General features: G+C 38.9%; 1 protein-coding gene across 4 annotated transcripts in view; it reads right to left on the reverse strand.

The window, feature by feature from the left end:
* The window catches only part of NLGN4X (neuroligin 4 X-linked), a 189659-nt gene extending 177123 nt beyond the window's left edge, over positions 1-12536 (reverse strand). For 3 of the 4 annotated variants that reach the window (XM_054188404.1, XM_054188401.1, XM_054188403.1), the window contains exon 1: positions 12226-12536. The gene's annotated coding sequence lies outside the window, so the exon portion shown is untranslated. Of the gene's footprint in view, positions 1-10612; positions 10696-12225 lie in introns of those variants that run through there. The other variant, XM_054188402.1, reaches the window with a different exon arrangement.
* Positions 12537-26073: the final 13537 nt, after the last annotated feature.

Consider the following 26073-nt stretch of genomic DNA (forward strand, 5'->3'; position numbering starts at 1 on the left):
CAAGAATTGAAACAACCAGTGGGAATTTTCACATGGTCTTGAGTATGGAGTGTGAGGGGAGAAGGATGTAAAAAAAAAAAAAAAAATCATCAGCGTTGCCATCTTCATTGTTTCTACCTGCTGCAACAGAGGAAATCTGCAGAGAAAGGTGTTCGTCAGGGACTCCCCATCATTGACACTGCTTTTCCTGAACAGCCCCTGGGAAGAGTGGTCTTTTCTTTCCTCTCTCCCATTTGGTTCCTATTTTTCTTGTATTTTCTGCCTAAGGTAACATTCATCATTAGACCACACTAATAAAATTCTGTGTATGTAAGCCTGTCCCAACATCCTTTGTGTAAAAATACTTATGAAAATCTAGAATGAGCTTTCTTTCCTATAGCTCTAGACTGCCAACCCAGGAAAAAGAAAAGAGCTGAAGTCAATTTGTTACCTTCAAAATCATGGCGGATAGGCCAGAGTGACTCCTGGCATGTCTTTAGTTACATACATACCAGAGAACCCAGAAGCATTTCCCAGTCTGAGTGCTTGAGGTATATCCTGATTCTGTATTTGGGCAAGGCTCACATTCTCCTCTACTCCTTCACAAAGTGGCTGTCATGTGCATTTCTGAAGCAGCATTAAGTAGTGTTGCAGGTTTGGAGTTTTCTTAGTCTAGATACCTGAAAGCCATTTCCTCTCCTACAGAACATAAGCCAAATCAAAACTACAAACAAACAAAAAGAAATTCATTCCTTTGCTCCTCTCCACCCCTTCCCCACACGCACAAAAAAAAACCAACAAACAAACAAATACAAAAGCACAAACTCAAACACAAAAAACCCACAACAACAAACAAACAAACAAATAAAAACAAAAACCAACAATCCAAACCCCAAAACTACTCTCAAAGATAGATGAAAGACTCTGGAAAGCACACAACATTATAGACAAAGTCTAGATTCTTTATCTTTTTCTGATCTATTCTATGTATTTTTTTTGTGGAAAAAATGTTTATTTTATTTCAAATAAGGACAAAATATTGTTCTACGAAAAAAATGAGCTCTTCAGCCAAACTTTTTTTCAGTCTTCCCTAGAAAAGTACTTCTGGGCTGAGATATCTTCTTATATAAAATCCAGTGCTTATTTATTCATGGAAAGTATGTACTATAAATAATCAATCCTGGTGCATGTCAGAGCAGAAAAATAAGTTGGTATAAGGTAATAAAGTAGGTTGTAGAGGATTTTTTTTCCTCCTCTATTTCATTTTTCATCCTCTGTACATGAAACTTCTACCTGTCTAAACACAAAATCTGAGCACATACCGGAAATTAGCAGGGAGTCAGAATTTAAAACATTTCCACCTGACTTTAAATTCTGATAAAACAAAATCTTCCTGTTTAACATCAATCATCTAAAGAGAACAAATAAATTTAAAAGATAATTTTATCTCTAAAAGTCATTTGCTTAAGTTCTAAGGCTATTTACACATAGTAAAATGTGTGTCATGTTCAAGAATCTCATTTTCACCACCTCCTGTCATTCGCCTCTCTCCTTGTCTTAACTTTTCAGAGTCACAGTGTCAAGAAGGTTAATGCAGTTACATGAATTTGTGATGGACCATTTCACTCACATTCACTAGGGCAAACACATACGGCTGGCTGGTAAACAATTTACTCCGCAGAGAACAAGTTCTTCTTAGCTGAAAAGAGACTCCTGCCAAATTAATACATTAAATGATGAGATGTTAGCTGCAAAAGGAGAAGAAAAATCCTGGAACCTGACTATCTTTTTTTAAGCACTAAATTAATACTTCTAGACACTCAAATATTAGGCACAGTGCCACTGAAGACAATGGTATAAACCAACGTAAAAACAGTGTTAATGGGTTCTTAGTCATGCTTGTAATCTTTTAAATATACAGCTCACAGCAAGTGAAGAAAAATGCCTCTTTAAACTGATGATGTATGCAGTACGTCCATTTATGTGTAGAGGGGAAGCTCGTTTATTAAGGACATGAAAGGAAGGCTAGTATTATTCTGAGGAAAAACTGAATTCTTCTGGCTGCTTTATGTCCCACCAAAGATCTACTATTTTAAAAGATGACATTTTGGGCTAGGCAGAGGTATGTGAATTCTGTTTTGGTTTTACAAGTGATCAAAGAAAAGATTTGTAACTATGGAGTATGACTAGATGTGAGGTAATAGTGCAGCAGCCCCTGCACAGACTCTTCATCAACTATTACATTAACATCTTTGAGAGACGTATATGAGCAGGATGAAGATACATTTTACTCTAATTTCTTCCTCCCCCTCCATGTACCAGTGACAGAGGCATCAAAACCCACATAGTTTGTTAAACCTGCCTTTATATAATCCCAGGTAAATTTCTCCACATTTTGCATGCACTTCTCTGCAAGACTAATTTCTCTTAGGAACTGCAGGTTAATAGTAAAACTTGCCATACTGGGAAAAAAACAAAACAAAACAAAACAAAATAAACCCAACAAATCAAAAAAGAAAAAAAAAACACACCCAAAACCCCCATGTGTTTGAAATTAAACAGAAGAGATGACCTATTATAATTCTTGGGGAAAATGGGATAAAAACAAAAAAAGAAACAATCCTAAATAGAAATATATTCCGTGATGATACCGCTGGATATGGATTCCTTAAAAAGCAATGGGGATATTTTAATAAATGCCTTATTTGGACAAAAAAATATTTTAAAAGATTATTCAGAAGAAAACAAACTCAATTTCAAAGAGTACAATCTAGATACCTACGGAGCAATGATGATACTAAAAATCATATTTTTACCCTGATACATACAGTGAACTTACTTCTAATATATTGCAGCCCCTCAGACTAAACCAAACTTTTACACCCAAAAGCATCACCTCCTTTTGTAAGTCTGCCTTGACTCATCTCTCGCTATCAGAAGCTCTCCAGAATCCAGTATTTGAACTGTCATTCTTCTTACTAGCCTACGCCCTATGCTCTAGTATGTCTGCTGTCCCTATGTGTCATCCCCACATTCCTATCCTCTTCTTACATTCTCATATTGTTTCTTTAGTGAGCACCCTGTATTTGTTTTGAGACTCTGTCCCAACTGCAACTGACTTCTTACTTCATCCCACTCACTCTTCCCCGTTAATATTCTTTTTCTGTGAAAGATAATCCTATTAACCTTCCTTTGAAACTGGTAATCTGCCTGCAACTCACTGCCTATTTACAGTCTCTGACTAGGATGGGCATCTTGAGGCGATGAGAAGTAAGACAAGGAAAACACCACACCAAGTTAGGGATGAGTCATTTAAGAAGCATCTTCATCTTGCACAAACGAAAAGGTAAGAACTGGAATATTGCAGTCTCCTCATCTTAGACATAATTATGCTCAGTGCTTAGCTTTCAGGCCTTAAGAGGTAGAAGTTGTGTTACACATGCCATCATTGTTGTTAAGAAACCCATGAATTTTCTTCCAAAATGGAACTGGACCATTTCTCCATCATTCTTACTGACATCTCTAGCTCCAGACAGTATGTTCTTCAACTTTACAAGTTCTGGTTCCTCTTGAACATGCCACTGGTTTCAGAAAGCAGTGAAGTGTCAAGCCTAACCAAATGGCCACCCTCCAGGGGCAAACAAAAGCCCAAACATCAAACCAATATAAACACTAATCATTTCTCCTCAAAAGCCATAATTCAAATAGTTCACCTACAAGATCTTGAGGAAAAAAAAAAGACATAATAAATGCAAGATTAAACAAAGTAATGCATTTTCTTAACTGTTAACCTGTTCAGATTAGAGGAGTAAGCCCACCTATCCTGCACTATAACTCGTGCACCTGAACTAAAGCAAATATTATTACAATAAGCATGAAATATGCTAGTTCTTCCCCAAGGAGATCTCCTCCAGCTCCAAGATTAATTTCCAGTTATGCCAATTGCTATTATTTAATCTGTCAAAACCAGTGAATCTGCATCATCTGTCCCCCCAATTCACCACCTGCACATCAGAAACTACACACATGGAACATTTCTAATTTGGGCAGCAGACCTACTGCTGGCTGTGTTAATACAAATTCACAGCCACAGGCGCCACAGCTCATCTGCCCAGCTGTGCATAATTTGCAGAAAGTTCTACCTCCCCTCACACCATTGTGTACTGAGAACTTATCTTTGCTTTCATGTAGATGATGTAAAATTGGTATGCAGACATTATAATAATTACATTAGTGATACATCTTTGTCTTGGGAGACTCCAACCACCAAATCAGTGACTATGTACCTGACTGAGAAGCAAAACTTTGATTGACGAATATTGTCTTGAAGTAATGCATTGAACTGTCTGCTCTGAAATTTGGGTGAAGGGAACAATTCATACAGCAATACCTCACTAGCTGTTTCCTCTGTTTGTTGCTGGAATTTTTTTCTTTATTTGCCTGAGACTTCACGTGAAATCCAGATACCGTCCTACTACTTTGGTAATGGTAGATGTACCAAAGATTCACATTGGCTTCACCTCTTCTTCCACAATTCCTCTGGAGTCCAGGAGAGGATTTTTGTCCCTTTTTTGTCACAATTGCCTATAAAATAATATTAAAATCTATGACCTAAAACCAGTACAACTGAACATCCAGGGAGATAACATAACAGTATTACAAAGCTAGCTTGGAGTGAAGGCAAAAGCTATCTCTTCAGCATAACCACAGCTAACAAGATGACCACATGGAAAGGTGTACAAACTGGATGTGTGTACTCCAACAGTTTGGTTACTAACACGTATCCAGCTTCTGTTGAAAAGCAAATCCAAGGAACTTAATGAAGAAATCAATTGTATAGAAGGCTGTACAACCATTTGTCTTCATAAACACAGTCATCAAGAGAACATGAGTTGAGACAGTACATGTTCCTACATCATCTAGGATACTTTTCTAGTGTGCATGATCACCCACACATACAACAAGCTCTTCAAGGAAGGGTTGAAGATGCATTATTTTTTAGAGCTTTCTGCTTGCTTTCTTACTTTTCAAAGGTTTGAAGGCAATTTCATTTGCAGAACTTAATGTGAAGTTGGCAGAAAACTTTTAAGCTGTATGACATTGCCAGTTCTATGCAAATACTCCATATAATTCTATGCTAATACCACTGATTCATAGGACCTGACAAAAAGGCTTTTGTCAGAATCTGTAGACTGAATCCAACAAGACCTGGTCCCATGACACTAATCTGTCAATGGTCTGCTAATCTCAGTCCTATTACACAATTAATATTAATGTTAATACTAATGATCTATGCTACACCCAATAAGAAAATGAGTAAAAATTCATTGTACATATGGCTTATCTCTTATATGGTCCCATAGGAATAATATGCTGATTTTGTTTATTTGAAAAGACAGATCTGGAAATCTTTATCATCATATCAGAGAAGGAAGGATCATATCTCAAAGCATAAACATAATCCCTATATAATTTTTTAGGTAATTTGCAATATGTTCTGTATATACCCAAGTGCTCGAAAGAGGTATTTCATGGATAAGTAATATAGATTGGTGGAGTAAAGTATAGTAGTAGAAAGAAAGGACAAAACATTTTATTTATTTTCAGAAAAAGAATTTTCAGATGTGTAATTATAATACTGGTAAATTTTGAGTGATTCCTATCTCTTTTTAATAGCAGAATTCTGCATAGTGTCTGCAAACAACTTTATTTAACAGATGAAAAACTGCCTAGAACATCTACTTTGCAAGCTTAAGATTTACGGAAATATTAAAATTTAAGTCTAGAATCAGGACTACAAAAGTCAGCATGAAATGAAGATATAGAAATAGACACAAAGAATTTGGTTCCATTCCAAATTCTTTATTTCAAAATGAGGCTAGCAGCTTTGTCCTTGTTTTATTACATTTGGATGGATAGGAAGTAGAGCTTTTATATATCAGAAGTCAAAAGTACTACATGTAACATAGTATTTGTTTATTGGAATAGAACAAATAGGTATTTGGAGATGATTACTGCACAGTCTGTTTCGGAATAAAAAAACACCAAACAGAAGAGCTATTGAAGTGCGTCCACTTACTTTCCACCAGAGTTCAAAAGCATAAAAGAAATCCTGTTACAGAAAATCTAACTAATTTATTTGAGCCCCTTCCATAGCATGCCTTAACAGTTTGGGGATTTTTTTGAAAGAAGACTTGTTGCCATTAAAGTGACTATGTTTTCACTAAGGGTCCAAACTGACTTTAAAACATAAAGAAGCTTGATCCGCCAACCCAGAGACGTCTGGCAACATTATCTCAAGATCACCACATGATGGCACTGATCAACATGGCTGGTCAGTCTTACTTGGAAAGACCATTAACTTGATAGCAAGACTACAGAGTATGGTCCCAAGAGTTTGAAAATCTGTTCCTTCCAGTCTGTACTGGTCCTGTAACCGACCCAGACACTACAGCAACAGGCAATTTGAAAATAATCAAGCCATTAGACCACTTCAAGCAACACTTTGGGACAGAAATCCTATTCATTCTTGTCCTATTCCATTTCTGGCTGTACTAGACCTCTTCTAAACAACAGTGATTACCTCCACTTGGAGGACAAAGGAAAGGTCTTACCTCTGGACTCATGTGCTCTGAGAAGCAGTAGGCTACATATTTTTGTCTACTGCATTCAGTAGATGCAAATATGAAAGATACTGTTAGATGGAGTTTGCTATCATCAAGTCATGCCACTACTACTTCATCTGTCATCTATTATGGGGAAATATTGAACTGGCTTAGTCTCAATAATTTGTGTAACTAAATCACAGAATTATTTTTTTATTTATTTAAAAATAAATTCATATACAAATAAAAATGAGCTAATTCATTCTACACATGAAATCATAACAGCCACTGCAGAATAAGCTATAATTGACTGCTGGCTAATCTGGGAAGAAAGTCAAACATTTTATTCTACAAATCTTTTATATAGTTAGATTATTATGAAATTATTACATTTTATCTACTAAAAGAATCAGTCTTTAGTACGATTCTGTCTCAATCTGTGCAATATTTAAAAATAGTCCTTCTATAAGCAATGAAAAAGAATTCTTTCAAAGGAAGTTATTTGAATACCACTAAATTATGACAGCTATGTATTCCTCTAGTTTTCAGAGTGAACCGAATCAGTCCACTATGATACTGTCTCAAATATTTTTTTTCTAGTAAAAGTGCCATTCATTTTCAAAGCTTACCTCTCTTGAAAGGCTCAGCCTCCCCATCAAGTTGCAAATCTCAGTGAGCACATAAATAACAGAAGACAGACAAGCATGGAAAATCCTAACCCTCTCCTGAAGCTAGTCGGTGGCATACACTTACCAAGATACGTCTTATGACACTGAGTGGTGTGTGGGCTCAGCACAGAAGACAGCCAAATGAAAGAATCATACATTATGACATGAATAACTACAATTTATTTTTAGATTATTACAGTACAAATCTGAGCATTCCTAGCTAGGGATCTTTCCGGCATGTGGTTATGCATTCGGTTTCAATTAGCCATGCCACTGGTAAAGCCCCACTGCAGATCTCACAAGAAAAGCCAGTGTTCTACAAGGGCTGCTTCTATTCCGATCCTCATGCGAGCTATGCGTGCAAGCCACAAAGTAACCCTCTTTCACATACAGCTTATTTTTAATGTCAAAATTCATCCCCATGAGTTTACATGAGTTAAAGAGGGATGAGTTTGCCTGTAACGTCTCCAAAATAATTTCTGACCTTTTAAATTCAACCACTGCAAACTGTCTATGAATTATATTTTTCAATTTTCTCTTATATCCATTTTCAAGTTGTGAAAATTTGTTTAGCATTAGGATTGTGCCCTATCTCGTTGCAAATAATTTTCCAAGAGTATTGTCAATAAAACTTGTTTTTCCTCCACTAGACAGCAAGGCGTTTTTTTTCTTTGGTGTTTGGAGGGAGGTTTACTGATGCTTTTTTTTTTTTTTTTTTCTTTCAAATCCAATCTGGGGAACTACTAAAACAAATACAATGAGAAGTAGAGAACTGTTAAAAGGTGACAGAGTTGAGTACATAACCCTGTCAGGTGTGAGGACTGAAATGGCTCACAGCATAAATGCTTTACAAACATTGCTAGAGAGCACCTGAGTCGAACTGTGACAGAGGATAGCTGCAGTCAGACATGAAAGCCTTGTATTGATTTGTGCAGCTCATGTTTATGTTTTGGTTTTATTAGGGGGTTTTTTATTATATTTTTAAAGACCTCGCAGCCTTATAATTCAGCGCACATAACTAACCAATCTTACTCATGCAGAAGAGATCTTGAATCTCGATGACAAGTCTTCAAGTGACAGAATGACTAAATTATATGCTGGTTATAGCATGACGCTTATTCCTGTCCTACCCAGGTGGAGCTGTTCTTTACACTATGTGATTCAGCCATCAAATAGCAGCATGCATGTTTGAAAGGCCAAGAGGAGGCTGTATTGAGAACCTGTCAAAAACAAATGTGCAAACCTCTATGCAGCAGCCAGTAAATGTTCCTTGAATCACTCTTTTGTTAAAAAAAAAAAAGCCAAACAAATCCTTGTTTCTAGATGATATCTTAAATACAAAGCTTCAGTTAAACAGCTTCTCTTTCTGCCTCTTGCCTTCATCTCTACGTGACATGTCCTCAGCTGAAGGATGCCTATTAAGATTGACATTTTTATCAAATGTAAAAATTGTCAGGTGAATGATCTGCCCAAGAACATGGGATCAGCTAAAGTCTTTGTAAGAATAAAAAATATATAGGATAGCACAGTGTCTCCAGTAAACCCACCCGTTTTGACACTCGTCCTAATTTAACCCAGTTGGCCTCTTCCATTCATGCTATGAGGCTTGCTTTTGTTTGCTTGCATTGTGATGCCCTTAAAAGAATTGACACTTCATCACTGACTTCATCACTGCACTTTGCTGATCAAGAAAAAACATCGGGAATTTTTGAATTTACAGTCTACGTGTTTATGATACAGTGCTGCATTAAAAAAAAACAAAACAACAAAACTGTGCAAGTAATGACTCCCTCCAGAAATGCAGTATTTTCTTGTCTACACGAATGTTTTCCAGTAGAGACTAAACCTAACAGCTATTAAATTCAATGAAAAAAAAAAAGGAAAAAAATAAAAAAGGATTTAAAATAGCTTTGAATTAGAATCCTCTTGAGGACCAAGGCATTTTGGATGCCAAGCTGAATTTCAGTTTTAGTACCTGGTACAACTTAATAGGCTGTAGGTGCACACAGCATACCAACAATAATTGCATCTATATGATATATGGGCATATGAATAGAGAAGAGAGAGAGAGCAATAACAACTGTATTTATACGCAAGGGGGTAATAATTGCAAAATGATAAAAATGAGAAGGTCAAAATTAAATTTCATTTTATATTATTCTTAGAAAATTACATGCCATCATAGATCTTGCTGTTTCGAGTTACCAGAAACTGCATGGCATGTTTTCATGTTCCCAGTCTTTAATGATTCATTGGAATATGATTCATAAAACAATGCATGCAACCCCCCCTACTCAGTAGTGTAAGCAAAAAATATTTGAAATGTCCTGCCTTCATGCACATCTATATAGGTGCTACCTATTTACAAGCCTACATAGGGGATAATAATAGATAGAATATCAAATGCGTATTTTTTAAGTAAAATGAAAATGAAATGCAGCGTTCATTTGACATACCGAACCAGCTCCCTGTTACAAAGCAAAGTTGTGTTCTTGTCTAGGTATTAAGATTAGTGGAAATAATTACTTCTTTTCTTAGGGTGACAGAAAAATAGAAAATAGTGTATTTCTTCAGTGCAAACAGAGGGTATATACCCCTAATAACTAATAAACTTAATCTGTGTCCCATGGCATGTGGACAATTGCCTTTCCGTTTATATGAGATATCTAAATTAGCAGTTACATTTACGTTTTAGGAGGAGAAAAATACCAGAGATTTCCATTTTGGGGTTGCTGCTTGTAAATTCATCCGGCTAAGCTTTGCTTTCTGACCGCCCGCTTCTAAACATACGCACGTATGCCCTGAACAGTATTAATCAGTTAAAAAAAACAAAAATCGGTCGCGAATTTTATAGGTGTTTGCTTCCAACGCTGTTCAAACATGGCTCAAGAGCTTTTTTTTTTTTGCTTTTTTTTTTTTTTTCTTTTCCTTTTTTTCCTTCTGCTTCTTCTTCTTTTTTGGTGGCGGCTTGTCTTTAAGCACCGACCACCTCACCTCGCCCGTGCCTCCCTGCCATCCGTGTGACACGCGGAACCCCGGCGAAGCCCCCAGCGGCGCGGAGCACCTTGCGCCGACCGCGCTCCCCAGGGCCGCGCCGCACCGCCCGCCGCCGCTCACCGCATCGCCGCCGCCACGGCTCACAGCCCGGGCCTGGCCCCCGACACCGGCCCGACCGCGCACTGCCGGGGGGGGGGGGTGTCCTCCGCCTCTCAGCCTGCCTTTGACGGACTTTTGCCCTCCCCTCCCCCCACCCCCAACCTCCGGTCCCGCACCTTTTCCCGCCTTCCCGCTCTCCCCCCCCCCATCCGGATATAAAAAAAAAAAAAAACAAAAAACAAAAAAAACAACCAACCAACCAACCAACAAAAACACCAATAAACTTCCCGTTGAAGCTCCCCGGCTGTTGTCCCCCCGGGGCTCCGGCGGGCCCCGCTCGGCGCTGCGGTGCGGGGCGGGGGGGGGGTGCGCGGGCGGGCGGCGCGGCTGGAAGGGTCCGCAGCGCCACCTGGCGGCCGCGCCCCGCCTCTGCCGCCCCCCGCCTCTGCCGCCCCCCGCGGCCCCCGCAAACTTCGCTCCCACCCCCCTCCCCCCCAACCCCCCCGCGCCACGCCGAGCGGCCAAACCGGCCAAGTTTCCCGGCCGCGCCGCCATCTTAGCCCCGCTCAAGACACGACGGCGGGACACCCCCCCGCACCCCCCCTCGCTTCCCACCGCCCTGCCCGCTCCGCGACCCTGCGCGCCCGCGGAAACGTGTGCGGGGGCGGGCGTATTGAACGGCGGCTCCCCTCACGGACCACCACCGCCCCCCCCCCCTTCGCCCCCCGCTGTCTGACAGGCGTCCATCAGGGCCGCTGCGGCGGGGCCGCCCCCGCTCCCTGGGGCGGCGGGGAGGGGGGGCTGGTGTCGGCCTTTCCCCTTGGGGAAGGGGCGAAGCCACGGCGGCCGCGGAGGAGCCTCAGGCCGCCTCGCCCCCGCCCCAGCTTTGCAGAGAAGGCGATTTACTGTCGAGCCGCGGGAGGGGGAGTGGTGGTGGTGTCTTTTTTTTTTTTTTTTTTCTCCTTTCTTTTCTTCCCCCCCACCCCCGCCCGCCACCGCTCCGCGCACGCTGGCTCTCCCCGGTGCCAGTCCCCGCTCCATCACGTGCGGAAACCCATGCCCATCACAAAAGCGGGCATTTTACCCGAGACCAGAAAGAAAGAAAAAGAAGAAAAAAGAAGGGAGGAAAAAAAAAAGGGGAAGAAGGAAAACCCACCACGGAAGAGCTAAAGCCAAAGCGGGTGAACCGCTTAATCCAAGAAGAGCCAAGATTTCCTCTGAACAGCCGCCTCCCTTGTTCTCCCGCCCACCCCCGTCCCCTTTTGCTTTTTTGTGGTTGTGGTGGTGGCGAGGGAAGTGGTTAACCAAAAACCTACGTGTTGGTTTTGTGTTTCCCTGAAAACCACAGGCGCACACAGAGCATGAGGTACCGCTCCTGCCCCTCTCCGCGCTTGCAGGAAACTGTGGCTTCGCTCTTTCTCGCTCTCTGCCTGTACTGCAGATATTTTTCCCTCCTCTCCTCCACACTCTTCTGTTTATTTGGCTGTAAGGCAGAGCTACTTTGTAAACATCTCACACAGAACCCCAGAGCCTTTCCAAATAGCTGATTGCAGCAAAATGCCTTCAAACAAATTATGGTGCAAGGGGGATATAGGGGACGAGACCGGAGCGGATAAAAAAGAAATAAATTTGCATAAATATGCATATGTGACAACGAGATCGCGTATGATGGTGGAGATGGCAGAAAGAAAGTATCGCTTTATAATGATGGGAAAAGTAAAAGCACAGACGACTGCAGCAAACTGCTCGCCCTTTGCCAGAGTACCAACTGCAACACCTCTCCCTCTCTCCCCCACCCTCGCCGAAAAAAAAAGGGGGGGGAAAGCAACAGAAAAAAATGAAAATGAAGACTCAAAAGGCAAATCCATTACTCCTACCTTAACACTGGAACAGCTGCAGAAGCATAGGGGTCTTTTTTACAGAGCCAGATTCTTTCAGGAAATCCTCTCGGGCTATCATGCAGCCGGGATTATTCACACACGGTTCCTGCTCTCCTTTTTGGAATCCAACGCGATTCGCTTCTCCAAAGGAATGCAACGACCACGAAGGGGGGGGGGGGGAATTAAAAATAACAACAAGAAAGACAACAACACTGGATTTGAAGGAAACTCGTGTTCTCGGTTGTAAGCGACCTACATTCAAGCAGAAAATTCATTGCAATCAGTGCGAGAGTTGGGTCTGCGAGTAGGAGCTGTGACTGCCTATTGCAGAGAGACCAAGCCGGGGAGAGACTGATCTGCAAGGCAAGGCGAGCTGGGAGAGAGCGGGGGGGGGGGGGGGCAAGAGAGAGCGAGGGAGAGGGGGGGAGAGAGGTCCAGGCTGTACCAGGCGCTCTCCTCCTGCTATTGGCCCAAACTGAATGAAATTTACAAAGCCGGCAGCCAATAGCTCGCCGCAGTCGGCCCCATCGCTACAGAAACCGCATCTCCATCCACGGCCTCTTGCGAGGAGCCGGCGCATCCCCGCGCGGAGCGGCGGTGGCGGAGCCCGGCCTGTGGGGCTGAACAGGTGGGCACACGGAGAACTAAACGCGTCTGTGTGTGTCGTGTCTGTGTGTGTCTGTCTTGGGGGCGGGGGGGGGGGGGGGGAGGGTCGTCACACAATTCAGACTGTCGCTCTCCCCGCTCCGCCGCCGTATACAGCAAGTGCGGTCTTTGTTAACCCTTTAAAGCTGCAGTTTCTACAGGACCAGCCTGTTGTCGCCGTATTCACCCATGTGCAATTACGTGGAGCTAAGAGTGTAACTGCGTACCAAACACTGAAGCATTTTGTTCCTGTTCCCCTTCCTCCCACGCAAAACTAACAAAGTAGATATTTGCCCAATGCCCAATCGTTTTAAACAGATTTTTTTTTTCATAAGCAGACCAGTTATTTAATGTCCACATTTTAGTTAACTATATCACTGTTGTAAAGGTCAAGTGTAAGGGCTGAAGAGGGGTCCCTGTGGTTATTGCTAAGTACTACAACACAGCGTCTCTGCTTCACTTCCTGTGTGTAATTCAGTCTGAAGTCTGGTGTAGCAAATGTGTGCTCAGGCCTCCAACAGATACGCCTTGTTTCACTCCACAGCATGTTCCTTTGATCAGTTTAATAACAGCACTTAACATTACCCAGGGCACGAGACACTATACTGAGACCAGGTGAGGACTGGCCGAGTTCTCCGAGAACAAAGCAGAGAACAAAATAAAAGGGTCTTGAAGATCGTTCCATAATTTGAAACAAAGGTCATATCCATGCCTTGATGAGACTTCCTGCCCCAAGACTTAGGTTAGACTTCATAAACTGAGTCTTTGACATTTTAAAATGTTGGAAAAAAAAAAATAAGCAGCTTTGCTTTTCTAGATGCTTTGTTTCTACCACCATGTCCAATCCTCAGAAGAGAGCAGATAGGGCTTTGTTTTCTCATATGTGAATTCTGGCTGTGATATTGGGCTTATCAATCACTTCTATGCTCTCCTATTTCAAGTGGTAAAGGGATATATACTATCTGATTTAAAGATACCATCTAGCAGACAACAGTAGGCCTGTTGTCTGTCTGTTCTTATATAGTGTTCTGTTATATGGTGTGAAGGATACTTCCTTCAGTATTACTTAGGAAGGCATGCTTTGGTTTTGAATGTCATACATCTAAGTACAGGTGCAATTCATTGACTTAAAATGTCGTAAGCAATGCAATGGCTACATTAAACTGTTAACTTATTTTTCAGTGAAATAATTATTTTTATACTACTTAATTATATGTTTTGCCTTATTTATTTTAAGTGACTCTAGCAACAGGTGTTCATGCAAGTGGATTTTACTGCTTTTGTTATTTTAATAACGTACCCAGAATGTGCAACCAATCATATTGCTTGACTAAGTGAACATTTTGACACATTTAGAAAAGATGTCATCTTGCACTGCCATCTGTCCCAAATTTTGCAGGACACTCTTATTTTGATGAGTATGTCATGCATTTTACAAGATAAATTTGGAGGCTATTAAAGTATGCGCTAGTAAATCTGAATATGATCTCCCACCTGTGTTGTAATATTAGGAGGCAATTTATTACAGGTTACCAAAGGATCATCTCTAATGTTTGCAACTAATGTTTGCAATGATGACCCAAATATTCTCAAATACAGCAGTAAAGCTAAACTTTCCATAGACTCTACACAAGTATACGATTGAAGGATTTAAGTAAAGGGCGTTTGGTCAGAACAGTGGAATGCACTTTTCTCCTCTTGTAACTTTCAAAAATCTGAATTGGAAGCCATGGCTTATTTGGGAGGGTATCTGTAGCAATCCACTGCATATTTATAACAGCAAGCAGGAGTCCAGGAGCAATCATTCAGAGAGAAGAATGCCACTTGCTAAGTAACACCATCTCTTCTTACAAAGAGGCATTGTATTCTAGTATTAACCCAACTTGACTCTACTTGTAAACAGTGAAATCTAAAGAAATCACAGTACATGACAGTCTGACTGAAGACAGGCCAAACTCTGCTGGGTTCCATCCCATGCAACCTCTTTTTGTGTCAGTCATACTGAGGCATGACTTGGTCTCCCATGTCCAATCACTGTAAAATTTCCATGAGTTCATTTCTAAATCAAATATAGTGTGTTGCATACTGATACTCGAATTAATAGTGATAAAGTATAACCGTTTAAAAAAAGAAAGGAAAAGAAAAGAAAAATTGCCTCTCAAATTTTATCAGTTTGGTTCTTATTCATTCCAAACAATTCATAGTCAAAATGCAAACTTGAAGCAGGAAAAGAAGGGTTTTCTACAATTGCATAAATAGCAACTGACTCTGTACCCCTCCCTGTTGTCTGCCTGGTCTTCTTACTCAACTATTCATAATGCCAGTAGACTTTCATTCCCTTTTATGCAAGGGTGAGCCACAATGGTCCTAGTACACTTTATGTGGTTGAAATGGGATATTTCACTAACTTCATGGTGCAAAAGGCCTATCTTCAGTGGACCGAAATCCACAATGAATCTCCTACTCAGGTCACTGGTTGAGCTCCCTTGCTGGACACAAGGGTGATAATACAGAGCAGGCATAGTCCTTCCTAAGTAAATGAGAATTGCAGAGGAAATTCATGCCAAACTGCAGAACAGAAAGTAATTAAAAGGAAATACAAGTCTACCAAGTAAATGGGAAAAATACAGAGATGATTTTGAAATGAACATGCAGAAAACTAAGATTTAAGGGAAATAGTAAATGTTTCCCAGTCCCAAAATACTGTTTACTATATTTCAAGAACGAAACTTGTTTCCTATGTGGCTTATCTTCTTACAGTTTGCTGATAAAAGAAAAAGGTGATTCGTAACTATTTTCATATTTTTGCAGAAAATTACACAGATTAACAAAAAAACCCCCAAAACACAAAACCAAAACACAACTAGAAAAGTCGCATATATATTTTCAAATTCAAAATCTTTCATTTATAGTAAAATTAAATGCTCACTGTACTGCTGTTTATGCTACATGCCAGATAAATCAGATATATACTGTAGAGTCCCACCTGCATGGCCATTATGACAGTTTCAGGGTAGTGTACTGTGAGAAGGAATATTCACTAGACCTTCCTAAAGATACAGTTTCTCATGATATGCGCTTGAGTTTTTAGTTCCATTCTAATTGCATTCTTTTTAGCATTTTTTATTATAACTTCTAGTTTTCTCCTTCTGAGAAAGGTCTAAACCTAAAATATTGTAGACATAAATAATAGCACAGAAAGATCACTTCACCTGTTTAGGTCTTTTTTAGAGAGCAAAATAGAGGAATTTGTAGCTATGCAACTTATGAGATGCAACCTGAAACTTCATGAGCTGGGTACAGACATTGACTTTTAACCGAGCCAATGTTTCAATCCTGGAAGAGTGGAAGCAGTTGCTGGGCTTTGGACTTCCTTGTGTAAAGTCAACGCTAGAAGAGACTATTATAATTATCTACAGAGATCTTTCATGTAATTTAGGCTGTTTCATCAGTTCGTTTTTATTGTTGTTTTGTTTTGATTTTCTATAAAGCTGTCTAGTTACTGTTGAAATAAAGTATGTGAGCTCTTCTTTTTTTTTAAAAAAGGGTAAATATTTCATCTTTGCAGATACTACAACATCTGAGTATATTTTACTAATACATAATTACGCTCACTGTCAAAATCATGTTCCTGATTTGTAGTCATCCAAAACTGAACTTCACTTTGGCTTTGTCTATTAAATTAAAGAGCCTTTTAATATTAACTTCTTTTTTAAACTTGCATACTGTACAGATCATGATTAGTCAACCTTCTAACCTTCTTATTGTTGACATAATTAGATTCTGTTTCGTTAGTCTCTTACTACAAAGCAGCCTTTCCAGACTATGATTCATCCTTACAAGGCTTCTCTCAACCTTCACCATTTATCAATATCCTTTTAGAAGTGTAAATTCTGGAACAGATATGGAATTCTCACTTGAGTCCTATTAATGCAGTATTTTACTCCAAAGTCTCATTTTTATTTTTACAGGGATCACATTTGGTCTTGGCCTCTATGCGAGCTGGGAACTCGTGGTACTGATTACTAGTCATGATTTCAATTTTTTTTTTCCCTGATTTACAAAAATACATTCTTTCGTCTATGGAAAACTGTTTGCTTGTCATTGATATTTTTCACTATAGATAGCATTTGATAAGTTTTCCTGCAATTGTTTAATGTTTTCGTTGAGGTCCTTACTAAGATCTTACATGCTTAGCTGTTGTTCTTTTTTTTTTTTTTTCCCCACAAGAAAAAGAGAATGACAACGAAAAAAAGGTAATACTTGTTGTGTGAAGACCCTACCTCAGTTATCAATGTGCTTGTCTGAACTGGAAACTAACTGCTGCTCTTGCATACCCTCTCTTTGCATTCGTGATCATTCAAAACAAGGTTCTTCCTTTTATCTGAAACCAGACCTAATTAAGGATTCAAAGTCCAGATCAGTATCTGACAACACAATAGCAACATTTCTATAGCATAGTGTCTTTAATCTTCAAAATATCTGTCAGACACAAATAAGTTGATCATGAGATAATTTGAACGTTATTTTCATTTTGCATGTTTGGAAACACGCAAAAAAAAGATATACAGCCTATTTCTGTGCAATATATTCTGGACAGTTGAAAACTTGCTCTACCCACGCAGTTTGCCCAGAAACCACAGCATCTAATCAACACAGCAGAAGGCCTGAGGTGATACTTATAACGATAGTGAGTCAAAACAATCCCTATGCATACCCACAGCCTCCATCCTTACTGCCATTTAAGTCTGCATCTTTGGAGGACAGACCCTTATATCTTCTGTATTATGCACTACACAGGCACAGTGCAATCAGGCTACATGAGTGCTACAGTAATTAATATGATTAATAGCCTTAAAAAAGCTCTTACCACACTCAAATAGACAAAACCATGTCTTCTTCGATAATAAGAAGCCAAATTATTCCCTGAGCTATATAATCAGCCAATTTTTAAAGAGTTTATATGGTTACATTTTGATTCAAATTAATACTTTTTGGGGAATTCCATGTATCATTCACATAAACGCTGAAAGTGCAGTTTGCCCTACATACGGATAGAAATCTTGATTTGATCTTGACAAATGTGATCTGTAACTTCCATTGATATGAAAGACTGAGCTAACCAGAGGCTAGTTATCCACCCCTGCTTCCATTCACTTCTAGATTAGAAACAGACACAAAGTGCCTTGGAGTCAGACCTTACAAGCTCTGTGTAACCTTTTTCGTTCTAAAGTGCTACGCAGACTGATAAGTTATTAATATTAGAAAGAATTATTTATAGCATAATTTAAGGATTACAGACAAGCATATGCCTGACACCATATAAGAAACAAAAAAAAACCTGGATTACTAGTATATGTATTCATGTTAAACTTTAACTGCACTCAAACAGCACAGGGAGAGCAGAAATATCATTAAATGAAAGCAAAGAGAAATGAATTGCAGTCCCTAAATACCAAATGCTAATGTCACAGCTCACATTCATTCAGAAGTCAGCTCTCTTCAGCAACTTAGGTTTCATCTGCAGCCGCAATGTTAAGGATCTGAATGTTCAAAACCAAACATAATAGCTCTGCAGGTAACTTCTTTGACAGCTGGTGGTCTGTAAGACATTGCTCACAGACTTGTGGGCTTCAAAACAAGACTCAAGCTGCAAGCTTCAAATGACAAGTAAGTTTTCTGCAAAAATCATTCTTGGAAGTTGTTAGAAAATCTCCTGCTTTTAGACTACAAAGAGAGACAATTAGAAGATCAGAAGTGTTGGAATTATTTTCCTTTTTGCAAAATAATTACGTAAAAGATGGTCTCAGTAGTAGGTAGTGATATCTATTCCCAAATGCCTTTTTCACTGGCTTATATCATTCATGTTTTTCCTGGCCAAAATAATCCTGTTTCTTTTGCTACCCAAAGTACAGTTTCAACAGGAATGTGGAGAGTGCTTTCTATCTATCTAAACTAACCTCTATTGTACTGAAGTCTTTTAAGAATATATATTTAAAACTCCTCAGACTGATGAAGGCATTGAATCCAAGTCTTCTAACTTCTCTCACTGAATGCTTGAGCAAAAAGAGTTGTTATATAGTGACCAGGCAATTCTGGAAACATTAATGTCTCTGACAGTGACTTTCATGAGAATATCTGGGTATGCATAAATATGCTTTGAAGTGCCTCTATCAAGCCACTTACCAGCCCTGGGTGCGAGATTCCCAAGCTATAAGAACACTGTCAATTTCTGCCTGTCAGCTGAGCCACCTGTTTGTCAGCATGTTGCTAGCCCATCCCAAATGTGGGGCATTTTCCTTCCACAGATTCCAAGTAATGTGTTTTACTTTGTAATTAAAAGAGCTAAAGGCATTTATAGACAAACACAAATGAAACTAGCTCCAGCTTTAGCGCCATACCTCTGCCAGAGATCATCATTCCTTGAAATTAAATCAGCAGAAGAGAAGCTTGCATATCTTAACCACTTAGTGTAAGGCAACAGACTAGATTAAATGAGCAGTGAATAGGCGTTTAAACTAACCTGTAAGAGAAAAGGAATATTTGTTCTGCCATGCTGGCTGGAAGGATGGTCTTCCACAGCAGAACAAGAGCAAACAACTTGGCATGGGGGAATAATGTCTCTAACTGTGGATGTTGCAATTGTTTGCTAAGTGAAAGAAAATCGGAGTGCTAACAGAGCACACAAGCTCAGCCAATGCGAGGTAGCTCATTAAGTCCCATCAATTTGGTGACATTTGTTTGTATGCCCACAGTTAGTGCTCTGGGGTTCTGGCTGGGTTTAGGAAGAGTTAGGTACAAGCTGGTCATGCTGAGCGGGTCTGGGAAGACCAGAAAGAAACTCCCAAATCTAAACGGGAAGTACCTCATGAATTTAAGTACTTACAGCACAGGCAATCACTTCTGAGTAACAACTTTACAGGAGTCTGATCTCCTCAGAAACACTACTTCAGTTTGTGAGCCATTTAAAAAACAAATTATCTTAATTTCAGATATGAAAAGACATAAGATCCATTTGCTTAAGAAGAACAGTTTGAACAAATAACTGAGATAAATAAACAGATGAAAGCCACTGAATGGGTTAAATTTGTTATGTCCAAGTCGCTGCCAAATCTTCAGCTAAGAACAGGAAGTTTATTGGCAATTTTCTGAAAGAGGAGGAATCCAATGATAAAATGTGAGCCATTTGTCTTCCAGCCATTAAAGGAAATTCACTTTAAGGATGTTTCTGGAGTGGCTGCTGCTGCTGCTGTGCCCATTATAATTTATCAGTGTGTCTGCTGCTAGTATTATCATCAGTAGGGGCTCAGGTGGACTTCCATTAGTGCTATCAAAGTCTTCATTGGCAAAATATTCCACTGACCTAGACAGGATCTATCAAAAGCTTTCAAAGCCTCATCTGCCGCAGATATTTTTTTCTGCTAATTATTTTCAGCAAGTTTGTAAGATAATTTCTCAGGATGAGTTATCTAGGGAAAAGCAGCAACAACAAACATATTTACTAAATAAAACTGTGTCAGTCATCATCATGTTCATTTATTTATAGGTTGTATCCTTCTCAGCCTTCATCTTCTTGTGTGATGTTTAGAATATAAACTGGCTGGGAGAGATATTTTCTTATCTGTCTCCACTCAGGTCCTAACTTTGATAGGGGTCTTTGGACACCATCACAGTAGGCATGTTTAAATCTGATATGACTATATGTAACAAATGTAACTAGGGACACTTGTTTAACCATATGCTGCATTAGTTTTATGGCTCTGCTGCTTGCTTTGACTTAACTCTGTGTTAAATTCATGCCAAGTAATGAAAATTCAAGCTTGCGTAGTTTCTTTGTCTTGTATGTCTACATGCGTGACAGCCTGGGAAAGGGAGGGGGAAGGATACATCTAAGACTAGACAATCTAAAAAAATCTCCTAATTCTTTGTCAAACAGCAACACAGACAGTGTGCTCTACAGGACTGTAAAAGAAGATGCATTGTATTACCCTGTTAAAAAAGGTGACCTGCGCAAAATCCCTAATAACAAGCTTAACTGGTCATCACCTGCCCTTCTTGACCTCATATTATTAATTTAATTGTAATATTAATTGATATCTTATTTGAATTAACAATTATATTTATTGCAGTTTCATCTCATGAGTCTTAGTACAACCACATAAAAAAGACAGTGTCTACCCTGAAGCCCTTATTACATATATTTAACATGAGAGGCAACAGGTGGGCGTAGCAGGCAGGAGGGGAGTTGCCTAAGATTACAGCAAAATCACTTTGGAAAGATGGTAAGCAACTATCACAACCATCACCTACAAATTTATTTTTTACAAAAGAGTGATTTATGGCTCTCTGTTTTCCTTTCTCCCAACATATCATTGCCCCTTTTAGCACTTATTATTTCCTCGTATGGCTGTCAGTCATTCCATGCAGCTGGCAGGGTGAGTGAAAACAATCTGCTGTGATCAAATGCAGTTACTGTCTCTCCCTACCCCTTGATCACTCACTGGACTCAAGACAGCGAGGTGAAGGCGGTGGATTTCTATCACTGTTTGACATGACTCACAAAACACTTTGTAACCCACGTCTAAAAGTGCACTTGTCAAGACCAAAGGTGGAAAAAATTGCAGTTTGCTTCTTCGCTTCAACTAAGTCACTTATGTGAGCAAGCTGGGAAAGAAATGCTGTATTCTGGCAAATGTTACCAGAGCGTGCATATAATTTTCCAACACATTTTGAATAATTGATGGTTCAATACTTTAAAAAATCCTTGTCTCCTGCTTTTTTTGGATGGCTATTTTTAAAGACAATAACTTACATAAATGATTTCTTAAACTTGGATTCCTTGAAATGTAAAGAAACAGCTAGCATTGACACTGTTGCTGATGTGTCTCCACATGGGTTGACCTTTGCAGTTTGGGAGATCATAGTGAATATGGTAATACTGTAGTGGCACTCTATGTTAGCAATGGGCATTATCATCAAATAAATTGAGAGGACTCCAAAGAAAGCCATGGCTTATATCTCAATAGACTACATTTTTACTCCTACTCAACTTGCAGAGCGAAGTCAGTGTAGCGGGATTTCTAGGTATCTACAGGAGTAATAGATAAATAAATAAGCAAAACCAATCAAGTTGAAGCCCTAAGGTTACACGAAGTGAGGGGTGACTTGATAAGGTCACAGAAAATTGAAGACAATGTGTGTTTGCTTGCAAGTTCGGTTTGGAGGAAGCACGTCTTCAAATAGCAACTGATGCATTTGAACAATACAAGCAGCTGTTTATGTCTATTCAGAAGGTGGTTTCTAAGTGTTCTGGCTTACAAGATACTATTCAGGTGGTTATTACATACATCTGGCTGTCCTGCCACTCTGTGAGGTGCTGCTGTGTCATAACAAGGTCAACAGAATGGGTAGCAGGTCTGCTCCTCAGTTTTCAAACATTACCATTTTTCTGTTAACCAGGACTAGCATTCACTATTATAAGTGGCAAATTTTGTTGTAACACTAATTTACAACAGTTTACCTTTATACATTGGGCTGTGAGTGAATGAGGCAAAAATCTCCCATTTGTGGATCCCTTTGGACTTGACTCGATTAGCTGTGGGAGCATTACACTCTTACTACAAACATGTTTTAAATTATTTGGCATCCAGGCTTTGCCCCTCATGAGTACAACTTGCGTCAGTTTGACAATGTAAAGGAATTGAATGACATCTTCACATCTTCAGGCAGGAGTATCTTGATGCGAGGAAACATTGTCTTTTTGCCAACTCCAGACATCATGATGGTATGTCAGAGGTGGAAGGGGCTTGAGCTGTGGGCACTGAAGGATTCTTTCTGGCAGAGCAGCTCCTTGGGCATTTCTGTCTGTCAGTGCAGATAATGTAAACCCTAAGGCTGTGCTAGAGGCCAGCTGGACCCAGCTATCACCCAAAATCCAATTTGTATGTTGAACATTGTGCATGGTATGGACATGCCATGTGTGTCTACTGTTTGTCTCTACTGAGTAATTTCAGCCATAGGCAACATTTCTGTTCAAAACACAGACAAGATAACCAAAGATGATAACAGATTTGCTGGTTTGCCACAAGCTAACATATCTTTGTGATTTTTTTTTTAATGGTTTGTGCTTTCTGATCTCCCTAATCCCAGCTGAGAACTCAGATTTGTAAACAGTGATACAAAAATAATCTTATTTGGAATCTGTGTTACATTTGTCAGTAGATGACTAACCAAATAACACACAGTAAGCAATAGATGGGAATCAATTGACCTAAAAATATTTAGACTTCCAGGCAAAAGGCATATTCTTTTGATAGGTTATACTTCTTCTGAGTATGGGGGAAAAAAAAAGAAAACTAACTATATACCTTAAGTAAACATTTGATGCTAGCCAGTAAACAAGCTCCAGCCTATAGGAATCCTACGGATTATTTGCAAGTCGGAAGTATTATAAAATGCTTTATCTAATTTTATTTACCTTTCAGTATTTAACATTTATTTTACTGTGTTTTGGTCAAATATTTGTTAGAAAGTAACCAATGGGAAATAATGCAAAGAATGAAGAATGTTAGAGTATTAAATTAACTTAAATAAAATAATATAGGAATATCTGTTAAACTGATTAGGAAAAATCTTGGCACTAATAAAGCCAGTACCAAAGGCAAGTTAGTGTAAAGGAGGCTGGGATTTCACCTAGCACTGAAAAGTGGAAGAAAAAATGGGAAATATTTTAAAGGATTACTATTTCTTTTTTTTTTTTCCTCACATAGGCCACACATTGACAATATTGGATTGAAAACCCACTACTATTTTCTGTGATGACTGTGTCTGTACTAAGTAATCAAGAATAAGATCATATTTTCTTTGCATGGTTTGTGCCTAATGAAAAGACAATCCCTATCGTAAAAACTCTATGATCTAACAAGCTAATGCAAAGAGTAGTGGAAAGATTCCCATTGACTTTAGCACACATTAAATTGTTCCCTAAGTATGACTGGAATGTTTGATCATTTAACGGTGCATGCTTTGGGGGGCCTGCGAATGTGGAGAGAGAAAGAGGGCTTTCTTCCTCCCAAGTCATGAATAATTATAACACTTCAAATATTGTCACTTGTTCTTTTGTTGTGATTGTCAAAAAATATAATAGTTCTTTACAGGGAAAAAAAAAAAAGGAGAGAATATACAAATGAGTATCTGTAATGAACTATCATTCATTCGGGATATAATAAATTATTTTCCCTCAGGCATATTTTCGTACCTTTTGAAAAAAAAAATTATTATGGGAATCACTCACTTTATAAAAATTAAAAGCAATAATGATCAACTGATATTCATGATAGGGATTTGGTGATACTGAAACTAAATACATCCCCAGATCCATAGGTCTTTTCTCTGGGATGCTCGCCTAATTGGTCTGAGGTAATTCTATAATTATTACTCATGTAAAGCAAGTTTAGTATTTTAGTTTTCATCTGTACTCTTTTCCTTTCTGAGAAGTTTCCAAAAATTTAGATAAAGTATTAACAAAGGAAAATAAATTGTAGGAAAACAAATGGTCAGATCCATTCAGTAGGTCCTGGCTGTGGCTAATGATTGTCACAAATTGAATATCAAAAATCAGAAAGTACCGTCTTTCACTGACCTCTGCTGTAGAAACTTTTTTTTTTCCCCCTTTCTTTAATATAGGGGATTGGTCTCTGCTAATTGGCCATCATACTTAAAATTGAGGTAATTATAGAGAAAGATTCATGACTGTTACTAGTATTCAACATACATTTCCGATACCACAGGCTTTCATTGCCAAAATATACCCATGGGAAATTTCGTGATGTCCTTCCCTAAATGCTCCTTGAGTTCAGATTTAACCAATAAACATATTTCATCATCTAATCTTAGAGTCTTGAAAGAAATAAAAATAACCTTTTTAGATGAGTAGATAATTGAGAATTTTGATCTGTGTAGTACTCTTGACATTCCAAATGAAAGCACAGTGCATGTCACTAAAATGCTGAGATAAAATACAATTCCAGTTATTTGGCCTGTTCGTTATCAGAGTTGTACAGTTTAAAATTAAAACATCACACTGTTTGTGTATGATCATCCAGCATCATATATAGGTATACAATTGTGTGTGTGTAAAAATATTTACACTATATTAAAAGTAAAATCCTCTGAAATATTTGCATTTCTAATCATAACACTTAAAAGCTTCCAGAAGTTGTTTGACAAATATAGATATTTTTCACTGATGAAAGATTCTCATTTACTGCAATACTTCCCTATTACATAGAGTGTACAGGACGTTGTTAATGTTTAGAATATACAGAAATTAAAAGCAAACACAAGACAGTTTCCATTCTCTCTCTTTTACAGCTCTATCAGAAGATAAAATGCTGACCTTTCAATTTGCCAAATGGAGTAGAGAACCTGTAGTATGTTTCTGATTCCTAATTCAGAAGTATCAACCTAAAGTTGCCAGCAGCCTCCTGTCAGTGTGAATCCTACACTCTGGCACATCAGCTTAAGTGCATGGAAATGGCTTTGTGAAGTCAAATGACTTCTTTAAGGTCATGGCTCTGAAATAGATACTAAGGTTGTGAGTCATTGCATTATTTGATAATAGAACATGTTCTTTGTTTCTCTATTTACGTTATAAGCTAGCTCTTTAGAGCAGACTCTTCTCTCTTAGTCATGATTGTTCAGCACAGGCTAGCTTGATATTGCCCAGCCCTCAAAATAATGAACAGAATATTGTGAAAAGTAAAGGAAAACATTATTTGGAATAAGACTGAAACTACTTGTACTACATTATCACAAGGAGTCCTCAGACCAAAAATGAGGTCCTTCATACGCTAGGTTAAGAACCAGCAAATTGTGCCTGTAAAGATGTTCTATCTGTTACTGAATTGAATAAGCAAAAGTGTAGACAAATATGCATTTATATAAACATACACGCATATACTTGTTGATGTATCTTAGGTGTCAGTAATATTATTGACACTCATGGTCCCTGTTCTTACTGTTCTATCTCATATGAAGAAAAGATCTAACATTTCAGTAATATTAAGGTAGGAAATTCAAATGAAAAGAATATTTTAAAGTTTTTCTTTGTGACATATTTCCCTATAATTAAAAGCAATTATGTATACATGTTACAAATATGCAAAAGTGTGTGTAGACATCTACGCAAATTCACAGTCA

This window comes from Rissa tridactyla, chromosome 1, assembly GCF_028500815.1.
Source record: "Rissa tridactyla isolate bRisTri1 chromosome 1, bRisTri1.patW.cur.20221130, whole genome shotgun sequence".
NCBI classification, from domain to species: domain Eukaryota; kingdom Metazoa; phylum Chordata; class Aves; order Charadriiformes; family Laridae; genus Rissa; species Rissa tridactyla.